The sequence below is a fragment of the Triturus cristatus genome, chromosome 3_2 (genome assembly GCF_964204655.1).
Source record: "Triturus cristatus chromosome 3_2, aTriCri1.1, whole genome shotgun sequence".
Taxonomy (NCBI): domain Eukaryota; kingdom Metazoa; phylum Chordata; class Amphibia; order Caudata; family Salamandridae; genus Triturus; species Triturus cristatus.
The window spans coordinates 945,569,668-945,580,318 of record NC_140584.1 but is presented as its reverse complement, the minus strand read 5'-3'; the positions used below and the strand labels follow the sequence as shown (position 1 = coordinate 945,580,318).

Here is a 10,651-nt window from a genome sequence, read left to right as displayed (position 1 = left end):
AAACCCTAACCCAGGTGTTTTTCCTGTCCCCCCCCTTTGGAAAGGAATTCCATTGTTATCTGGATGCTTGTCATCAAATGATTAAAACACCACTAATGTCGCCAAACAGGTGAAACCCATTATTATTTCATGAAGCAGTGCTATATCTAAATGCACACAAAAAACACACACTGTCGCCAAACAGGTGAAAACCGTTATTATTTCATGAAGCAGTGCTACATCTATATGCACACAAAAACCCCACACTGTCGCCAAACAGGTGAAACCCGTTATTATTTCATGAAGCAGTGCTATATCTATATGCACACAAAAACACACACTGTCGCCAAACAGGTGATAACGTATTTTCCATATATACAAAGACCCTACCACAACCCTCTAAGGATTTTTTTTTTTTTTTTATATATAGGAGGGGTGAGGGAAGGGAGAATGTAAAGGGGAGAGGGGGGTGAGTGTAATTAATAAAACCATGAAACAACCTGTGTATCTATTGAATCTAACAATGATGCTGTCGCTCCAACAGCGAATTATCGACACCATGTTTGTAATTGCAGAATTTTAGAGATCCTCTCTTTTACTTTTAATATATATAATTTCATTACCAATAAAAAATAAATGGACGCCATCATGACTAAAGAATTGGTAGTCCTCTTTTGTGATTTTGTCATGAATGAACCAATATATTCCATTACCCGAACAAAAATTGATGTAGATATCTGTTCACTTTTTTTCTTGCTCTTTTCAACTGTCGTAAGTCTCCGTGCCCCTCTCCAAATTCTGCGTGGCATTAATGCTGATGACACGAGCTGTGCTTTGAACCAGGTCTGGATAAAAGTCCTAAATCTGTCTTTATCTCTATAAGTAACCCAAGACCCGATAGCTGCACTAAATCATTTTCCCCCCGGTGAATCAACATAACTTCGTGTTTAATCTTACAAGAAAGCTGGCTCATCAAGATTAGCTGACCCCGCGGCCGGCCGGAAGGTTGTGGGCCCATATTTGTATATTCTTGAGATTTGTAATAAACGGTTTAAAAAAAAAAAAAAAAAAAAAAAAAAAAAAGATTAGCTGACCCCACTTCATGCCACTCTTCCCGAACCATGACACGGACACTTCTTCAGACTAAAACCCAAATTCTTCCCGAAATGCCTTTTTCCCGACTGTTTTGCTGCCCATTTAGTGAACGAATGTCCAATTATCCAAACTTGTCGTTGTGACAGTAATAAACTTGCCACCCAACCTGAAAAGAAAAAACAATTAATATCCTTGCTTATGAACTTCATAATCTAATTCTCTAATATAACGTAAGCAAAATTCTGAGGACCAGTGCTCTAGTTATTTGACATCACTGAGAAAAAAGCCCCACCTGACAACTTCTGGAAGTGGCACCAATGCCGAACAAGTGTGTACCAAAATTGAGGTTTTTTTTTTTTTTTTTTTTTGCTTCTTTAACGACTTCTTCAAGATTGACAGCGATTGGGAAGCTCTTTGCCGAGAACCAACTAGATGCCTAAAAACAAAATTTTAAGTTGCACTTCCTATTACTAGAAAATCTAACCGAGCTTGCTTGTGGCACAGTGGCCCATCTATGTTTTGTAATAATACTCTTGCACCTTTAACCGCTTGATCTGTTTTAGAACGTTCAAGAAAAATACATAGCGATGATCGGACCAGATAAACGTTCTGTACTTTGAGCTCTCTTATCATATTGTTTTTTGTCTTTGTCCAACCCTGCAGGATTCTCCCACCCATCTGCCCTGCTGATGGCTCATATCCCCAACAATTTTGTACTTTTTGCTGATGAGTTTTCGATGAGCTGATGAGCAGTCAGTTCAACCAATCCCATCTCTCGCTGTGTACCTAAGTCTACCGTAAATCTGATCTGGGCGCCAAACCACAGAATCCCTCCCACCGAAATTAAGATAGGGCATCTGTGATGTTAGTTGCCAGTCCCGCATTATATTTAACCTTGAAAATTATGTTAAACTTTAAACATCCTAGCATAAATGTTGTAACAACTTCAACAACTGCCTATCCTTGGCTTTCTACCCATCTACTAAATCCACTACAGTTTTATTATCAACATTAAACATCACCGTTCTATTTGCCAACTTCAAACCCAAGACAGCCTAAACAACTATCAATCGGAAACAACTCCAGTAATGATATGTTTTTCTTTTCTGCTACCCATCTGGCTGGCCATTGCTCTGGGCACTGTTTTCCTTCCCAAAAAGGCCGAAACCATTAGCACCAGAAACATCGGAGAATAACTACATCTGCAAAGCAAAGTCCTCATTCAACGACCAGATTGTGACACTCTTAAAATCTTTCAAGAACCATAACCACACCTCAAAATTGGCCCGCATGCTGGCAGTTATCCTGATTCTATGATGTGGTAATTTAATACCTGACATGGAAAAAACCCAAACTCCTACAAAAAAGGTTCTGCCTGCCCGTATGACTTTGCAGGCAAAGTTCAAATGGCCTAGTAAAACATTGAACTTCAGGCCATGTCAATTTGTCCGCTTGTCTTGCATATTCTAAGAAAACTGGTCAGTTCAATTATTTTATTCTCAGGGAGCCTGGCTTCCATTCTACGCGTATCTATTTTAATGCCGAGATGTTACACAGCAACTAGGGCCTTCTGTTGTGTCTTCCGCTAGAGAAAAAACCCCAAGTCTTGCGCAAACACTTTAAAATCTCTCAATGCCTTTCCACACTGCTGGGAACCCGCACCTCCCATGAATAAAATTTAACAAAATAGTGCATCATAACACTGTGTCCTGTTCGAAAAGATAAACTGCACAGGTAAAAATCTGAACGCTGACTTGATGCCACGTCTCGCTAATTCAGAGTCCTCCCCTATGACTCATATCGTTTCTAATTGCGTATCTACAGAAGCGAATTTGACCATGGAGACTTCCTGTGCTATAAAGTCGTTCGTAGAGGAACCTTGAGGCCATGACAGATGTTGGATCTTCCTGAATTCCCCTTTTGTTTCTTAGGTACCACGCCTAGTAGAGAAACTATGATTGTTCAAACGCCATGAATCGAAAAGGACCTGCCATCCTCCCTTCTCTCCCCCTGTCAACAACTTCTTTCTTCTGATATGTGGAAAGTCATCAGCGGACCCTAAATTTCTTGCAATCTGTGACATCTAGGCCCCTGATATCCCAGTTTTAAAAACCCTTCCCTGAAAACCCATTCCAGTAATGTTGCTTCATGTGTGTCAGGATAAACTTTGAACCATCTAAATAAATTGTCAGCCTTAACTGAAGTAGAAAAGTTTTGTTTCCAGATTGAAAGGCCAAAAACCCCTTCCCCTGTTTGGGACCCCTCCTCCCCGATTGGATTGCTCTCCAAAACCTTGCATAATGGCGTGCTTCCCACCACACCTTGAGCACTCGTGCTTATATTTACAAGAGGTTTTTTGTTTTGTTTTTTGCGCCGAATCCCTTATTGAAAAATCCAGCAGGAGCCAGATACGAAGGTTTGTGGTCAATTCCAACTACCGCCCCCCCCAGGGCGGGTCTGCTCTGAAAAGGCCTATTAGGAACCACTAAGCCACTTGCCGTATGCATGGATGGAGGAGGCAGTTAAGGGTACGTCCATTGAAAACCAGAGTTCATTATCTACTTCCCCCCCCATGGCTTATCTGGGATTAAAAAATAGTCTGGCGCGGAACTCCTTGTTGTAGTGCAACCAGGCATACCCCCAAAATTCTGTGGAAACTTTCTTTATTGTGTCTGAGTATGTAAAATTGGCAACTGACCTATCGGTGCACTTCCGCAGTATATGCTCGCGAAAATAAGGATAGCTGATGTCCATGTATCTATATTGGTTTTCCCCCTTGGTCTTTTCGCCAAATCCCACGCTTCCTCCCTTGAACTTCTTTTGCTTGTATTTCCCTATGCAGAAGTTTAAAAACACATCAATAAAATCCCCCTTCCAGATCTTTTCCTTTGTAGCCTTAGTTAAATGAGCACCCAGTAGCATCGACAAACCCATATAAGGTAAGCGCCTCAAATTTCCTGTGTTTAATACCTCACCTTCAGCTTTGTTACTCTTATCCGAGCTAACCGTAACTTACACCGTGTCATCTGACATCTCACCATCTTTAACAACTGGTCTAACCGTATTTTGTAATGTGACTTTATTATGTTCACTGTCCATTCCTACACTCTTATCTGCACGTCACAGTTTGTGAGAAAATTGTGTGTGCGCCTCACCTGGGTTTGTAGATGTATGTTCTTCCATCAAAGGTCTTTTCTTCATCCCCTTATTCGATGTCCTGTACTGATTCTGCTCTGAGCACCTTCGCTTTCTTTGTCCTGTGAAAATGAGTTCTAGAGACATGTTTAGCAAACCCCCCCTCTTCGGTAAAGATTCCTGAAAGGCTTGTAATAGCATGCCTTCTTCAATAATTTCTTCCTCTTCCAAAGATTCATTATCGTCGTCCACTATAAAAACTACCTACCGCCCCAATACTCCCTACTCTACTCTACTCTAAAACTAGCACCCCTCCTACTGGATGCTCCCCGTCTCCCATACCCCCATCATACACTTTCCAAGTAATAGCCTGTGCGTAGTGAGCCACGTTCCGTGCATCCAACGGCGTGGGAAATTTCGCTTGAAAATTCCCTTCATCTCCGCTTCTTACGTTGCAGGACGCTAGACGCCTGACCGAGCTGTCCCTACTGCCCCTTCTTGCGCTTGGCAGTATCTCGCCCTCGTTGGCTGCAAAAACGCTTGACTTTGCAGCAGCCGAATATCTGTTTTCCTTTAATTTTAACAATCTATTTAATCTATTTTATAATCTAGCTTCATATGAATCTCTTTCGGTATCCACACGCCTTGTCCATCCTGTGCTGATTTTATTGTGCGATTCTTTTGACTGACCTCTGTCCTGCTGTGTATGTCAAGGGGAAGATCTTATCGCTATCTGCAACTGCGTGCTTGAATATGTATCTGCGTCATTCATAAACTGCTTAGACAATGTACTTTTATATCTAAAACCATTGGTTTAGTTTTTGACGTTACGATAAAAAACACACCCCTCATTAGATCTTATGGGAGACAAACATCTAACCGTGGATCGCCCGACTATCAACTACTTATTTTTAGGTCGAGGACTACCGGTCTGCCGAAGGCAGAACCGGAAGTCGGAAGATTTAATGTTTTCTAGAGTGGCTATTTAGCCCGCCTCTCTTTTAGCTTCTCCTCCATTGGCTGTCTTCCTAAACGGAGGCCAGCTATTGGAGGAGAGAGCCGTCCCTCCAAATAGGCTCCGTCTTTTTCAGATTCGGGGGCGTGTTCCTGCTGTTCTTTCCACTTTTTAGCCACGCCCCTTTAGAACAGCAGGAACACGCCCTCGAATCTGAAAAAGTTTCGAAGCTTCCATCCGCCATTTTTTAGGACTCACCAGAAGCTCCGAGGGCGTTGCAGGCGTTTGTCTTCTACAGGGGTAGACTTTCGGACGAAGTGGAACACCAGATCAGGGAAGGCTGAAATGTCAGGTAATTCCTAGCTCTTTATTGTGGGGGTGAGCGGATTGCCGGCCCTGACGCAAAGCTTGTCCCCTGATGCCAAAACATGGCCTGTGACCCGGGGCAGTGAAGGGTGGTACAACGCGTGTGTAAGCAGGGCAAAGTGAAATGATGCAGCCGCCATAAACTTGGATTATTAAACTGAATCCCATCCGTAGTTTTTACACCTAGTTTTACCACAATATAAACTGTTCTTACTCCTGGGCCAGTGTGACGTTTACATCTCATTGGCTGATGCCCGCGCTGAATTGGACCACACCATTGTCCTTCCTCCAATTAGCTTGCAGGGGAGTAAGGGGATCGTGGTCATTGGTGCACACGCGCAGTTAAAGGTAGGTGTGAACAACAACTCGACCTTTCTTACTTTTGTAGGTTTCAGAAGAGAGAGTTGCATCCGCTCATGGTCAGTTTTCAGAAAGTACACAGGACAAGAAAACCCGAGAAAGAGAAGCGAATGGAAACCCCCGCCCGAGCACTGCTGCCTCCCCCTCGGTTCTCGTCAGGCGCGCGCCACATGCCTCGAGTTAGTGCTGGAAAAAACAACTCTTTTCAAGGCGCACGCCACATGCCTCGGGTCACTCCGGAAAAAACACAGCTCTTTTCACACGGCCACAAAACCCTGAACACTAGCAAAGCACGGGGCGCCTATCTGTGTACAAGCAGCGCGCGGCCCTCCTCGTGCTGGGCGGTGAGTCACTGGGAGGACGGGAGGCTCCGGGGCAATGACGGGAACCCGGGGCGACCTCAGCAAGGGGGCGGGACCCCACACTGACCACAGCCTCACTCACCTTCATACAGCTTCACTTTTTCCTCCAACACCATCAACCCCTTTGCAAGAAGCTGGTTCTGAAAACAAACCGAAGGAAAACCAGGTTACTAGCGCTGAAAGAATATTGGCGCTATAGTGAACGTTTCTTAGCGCTCCAGAGACTTGTTAGCATGTACTTTGAAACTATTTAAGGTCAGGGTTCAGGGGCTCCCCGGAATACTCCACCACCTGTACATACTTTGAATCACTGACCACACACGGTCTCAAGCTTTGCCCTTACATTTTTTATTCATTAATTCATTCAGGGTGTTTTATATGGCGAGAACAAGACTCGAGGGTATCAGAGCGCTGCACATATGATTGAAAGAGCACAAAGCTAGACAAATAACTGAAAACAGGAAGGAAATCAACACCTTAACTAAAGCATTGATCAAAAGCTGTAGGATCAAATTAAATGGATATGGCGTGTTGTGACAGAGCCTGTGAGTTACATGTCAGTCATTCATTTATGAGGCGCTGTGCTGGACTCTCCAAGATGGTTTCCCGAGTCTGCTCTGAGCTCCATCCTTTCCAGTCACCAGGGGGAACTATGTTTAAGTGGCGTTCCACTGGGATGCATGCGCTTTTGCCAATACTTCATTTGTGTAAAAAAACAAAAAAATTGCCTGGGCTCCTATCGGGATGCCAGTGCACTTTGCACCACATATGCTATTCTGCCACTAAAAGTAACAACACAACTACTAGCCATCACACTCCTACACGTGTGACCATTCGGACCATGCCCCCAAAGCAATAAGAATAGCTTGGACAGCAGGTGACTCATGTTTAATGAATATGTAATTAATAATTAACTGTTGCTATGGTAATTTCTAAATCAGCGACACAACGCCACTCGTGGCAGACTGTCAAGCTCTGGTGTTGAGAATGAAGTGCCAGTGCCAAGAACCAGAAACCTCCGGCTCAAATCAAGCATTGGCTTCGGCGCTGTATTTGAATTAATGCCATTGTGGCGTCCAGTGCATCAAGGGGTCAAGGTCTCGGAAACTTTATGAGAGGAATCTGTTCATTGGGAACTTTTTCACCTCTTTTTTGAAAATGTGGGTCAATGGGTTTGACCGAATCTTGGTTGGGAGGAAGTCCCAGAACCTTGGAGCTAATTCTGAAAAAGGAGGGGCTGTACATTTTTAGGTCGAGGACTACCGGTCTGCCGAAGGCAGAACCGGAAGTCGGAAGATTTAATGTTTTCTAGAGTGGCTATTTAGCCCGCCTCTCTTTTAGCTTCTCCTCCATTGGCTGGCTTCCTAAACGGAGGCCAGCTATTGGAGGAGAGAGCCGTCCCTCCAAATAGGCTCCGTCTTTTTCAGATTCGGGGGCGTGTTCCTGCTGTTCTTTCCACTTTTTAGCCACGCCCCTTTAGAACAGCAGGAACACGCCCTCGAATCTGAAAAAGTTTCGAAGCTTCCATCCGCCATTTTTTAGGACTCACCAGAAGCTCCGAGGGCGTTGCAGGCGTTTGTCTCCTACAGGGGTAGACTTTCGTACTAAGTGGAACACCAGATCAGGGAAGGCTGAAATGTCAGGTAATTCCTAGCTCTTTATTGTGGGGGTGAGCGGATTGCCGGCCCTGATGCAAAGCTTGTCCCCTGATGCCAAAACATGGCCTGTGACCCGGGGCAGTGAAGGGTGGTACAACGCGTGTGTAAGCAGGGCAAAGTGAAATGATGCAGCCGCCATAAACTTGGATTATTAAACTGAATCCCATCCGTAGTTTTTACACCTAGACTAAATAAATGGGCAGTGTTTAGCGTCTCGCTAGATAGCACCTTCAACTAGACCAGACACTTGAAGAATTTGGATGCCAGCCCCAGAATTGTCATGTTCTTCGTATTGTGTGTAGCAACACAATTTATAATTGGCTCTTTAGCGCCTCGGAATATCGTTTAATCGAGCTTTGTTTTTAGTAATTCGTGGTAGTTTAGAAGTCGGGTGTCTGATTGTGGAGGTATGTACTGTACTGGGTGTTAATAATTCATTAAGTATCGCAGCTCTGCAGCCTCACTTGAACGACCTTTTTTCCTCTGCACTTCAATCTGCTGTTGCTACTTCCCTTTAGCAGAACGCTTGTTTTCAAACATTGGACACTTTCTGCCACGAAATTCACGTTGATTCGGGACCGCAACCAAATGATAAAACCTTACGCTTAAAACTGACTTGTGTTGCTCGTCTCTGTTTAAGATGGATTTAATGGCGGCTTTTTGTCTCCTACAGGGGTAGACTTTCGGACGAAGTGGAACCCAAGATCAGTGAAAGCTGAAATTCAGGTATTTCCTAGCTCTTTATTGTGTGGGTGAGCGGATTGCCGGCCCTAAAGCAAAGCTTGTCCACTGATGCCAAAACGTGGCCTGTGACCCGGGGCAGTGAAGGGTGGTACATCACGTGTGGACAAAGTGAAATGAGGGCTTAAACATCTTTCGGGACAGACAACCAAATGGTGATAAAACGTAATGCTGATCACTTTGTGCCCCCCCCCGTCCAGGTAACCCATCATACCGAGCGTGTCGTAATTATGATTGGTGGTTAAGTCGGTCTTTCTAAGGCATGTCACGTGAGCAATGCATACTGAGTGAATATTTTGGTGTCAACGGCAGTGGCTTTTCTATTCCGTATTTTCTGAGTACGCCGTCAGTCTGCACACTGAATACTTCAGCGAAGAAATTAGCTGTACTGTCGTAATTTCCCCTTGAAACAAACAGTGGTGGGGGCAGTGTTTAGCGTCTCTATGTAGCTCCTTCACCGAGAATGGACATTTGATGAATTTTGAGGCCAGTCCCAGGATTGGCATGTTTTTCATATAAACTGTGTAGCAACACAATTTATAATTGGCTTTTTAGCGCCTCGGCATATCCTCTAAACGAGCTTCGTGTTTATGGTAATTCGGTGGTAGCGACTAAATAACGGGCCTTCTCCACGCCTGAGTAGTTTTCATACTAAATAACTTATAATTAAGAAGTTTCTTGTTCGGTTTGGAGGGAATGTGTCTAATCGTGGAGGTATGTGCACTAAGTAATACTCGTAGGTAATTTCATCGTTGCTAGTATTGGGCGTTAATAATTCATAAAGTATCGCAGCCTCACTCGAACAACATTTTTTCCTAGATACTTCCATCTGCTGTTGCTACTTCCTTTAGCAGAACGAAATTCACGTTGATTGTTGGTTTTGCACTAATCTTTATTTCTGTGTTTAACAGCATTCCGATGTCCGAAGGATGCGCAGTTCGTTCTAGAGGGAGACTATCTTCACAGCACAATTGCGGGTAAATATCAGACCACCTCGGAACTCCCCTAAAAGACTGAATTTCTGTAACGTTCCTTAAACTTTGCAGACTCTTGCGAGGGTATATTAAAGGCCTCACTCCACGAGGACTACACAGTTGTAGTTCATCACTACTTTGTGGCCAACATGCTGTTCAGATATCATTTTAATTGATTAAAACTACCGTGCTTGCTTAAATCACTGCTATGACTTGCGCTCAGTTCCACACGGTGGAAGCATTTAGTTTCCTTTTTCGGTCGAGCCTAGGCAGTGCGCTGTTTTTGAGACATGCGGTGTCTTTGTGCACACCCATCGTTTTCATTGGTTCCTTTTTAGGCGAGGGACCATCTGGTCTGCCGAAGGCAGAACCGGAAGTCCGGAGATTTAATGTTTCAGAGAGTGGCTATTTAGCCCGCCTCTCTTTTTGCCTCTCCTCCATTGGCTGGCTTCCTAAACGGAGGCCAGCCATTGGAGGAGAGAGCCGTCCCTCCAAATAGGCTCCGTCTTTTTCAGATTCGGGGGCGTGTTCCGTGCTGTTCTTTCCACTTTTTAGCCACGCCCATTTTTGAACAGCAGGAACACGCCCTCGATTCCGAAAAAGTTTCGAAGCTTCCATCCGCCATTTTTTATCAATCACTCGAAGCTCCGAGGGCGTTGCAGGCGGCGCCGGGCTCGGGAATCCTGTGCACAGCTCCCAGGTGCAGCCTGCTCCATGCCCGGCTGCCCTGTGCGCATCACAGACCGACAGCCTCCTCCCGAGGATCCCGGTGGCTGCGCTCCACCCTCACCCCGGCCGCTATCTTCCAGTGCCATCCGCGCCGCGGCACCAGCAGCAAACAGCTCTGGGATCGTGCACAACCGGGAGCCCTGTGTGTTCCCGGTTGTGTCCCATATAGTGGCTTTGAAAGTTGACAAATGTTACTGTAAATGACTATGACCCATACTTTCCCCAAAAATGATTATTGGGGTTGTGCGTATCTTTTTGGGGTGAGAGGTCGGTCCGCAGCTTGCCAGTCTACAAACG

At 44.8% G+C, this 10,651-nt stretch overlaps 1 non-coding gene across 1 annotated transcript; it reads left to right on the top strand.

Annotated features, from left to right (window-relative positions):
• Nucleotides 1–8,760: 8,760 nt before the first annotated feature.
• On the top strand, nucleotides 8,761–8,832 carry LOC146858849 (small nucleolar RNA SNORD2). The gene has a single exon (XR_014980415.1). It is a non-coding gene; the product is annotated as a small nucleolar RNA SNORD2 (small nucleolar RNA).
• The last annotated feature ends 1,819 nt before the right edge of the window (nucleotides 8,833–10,651 follow it).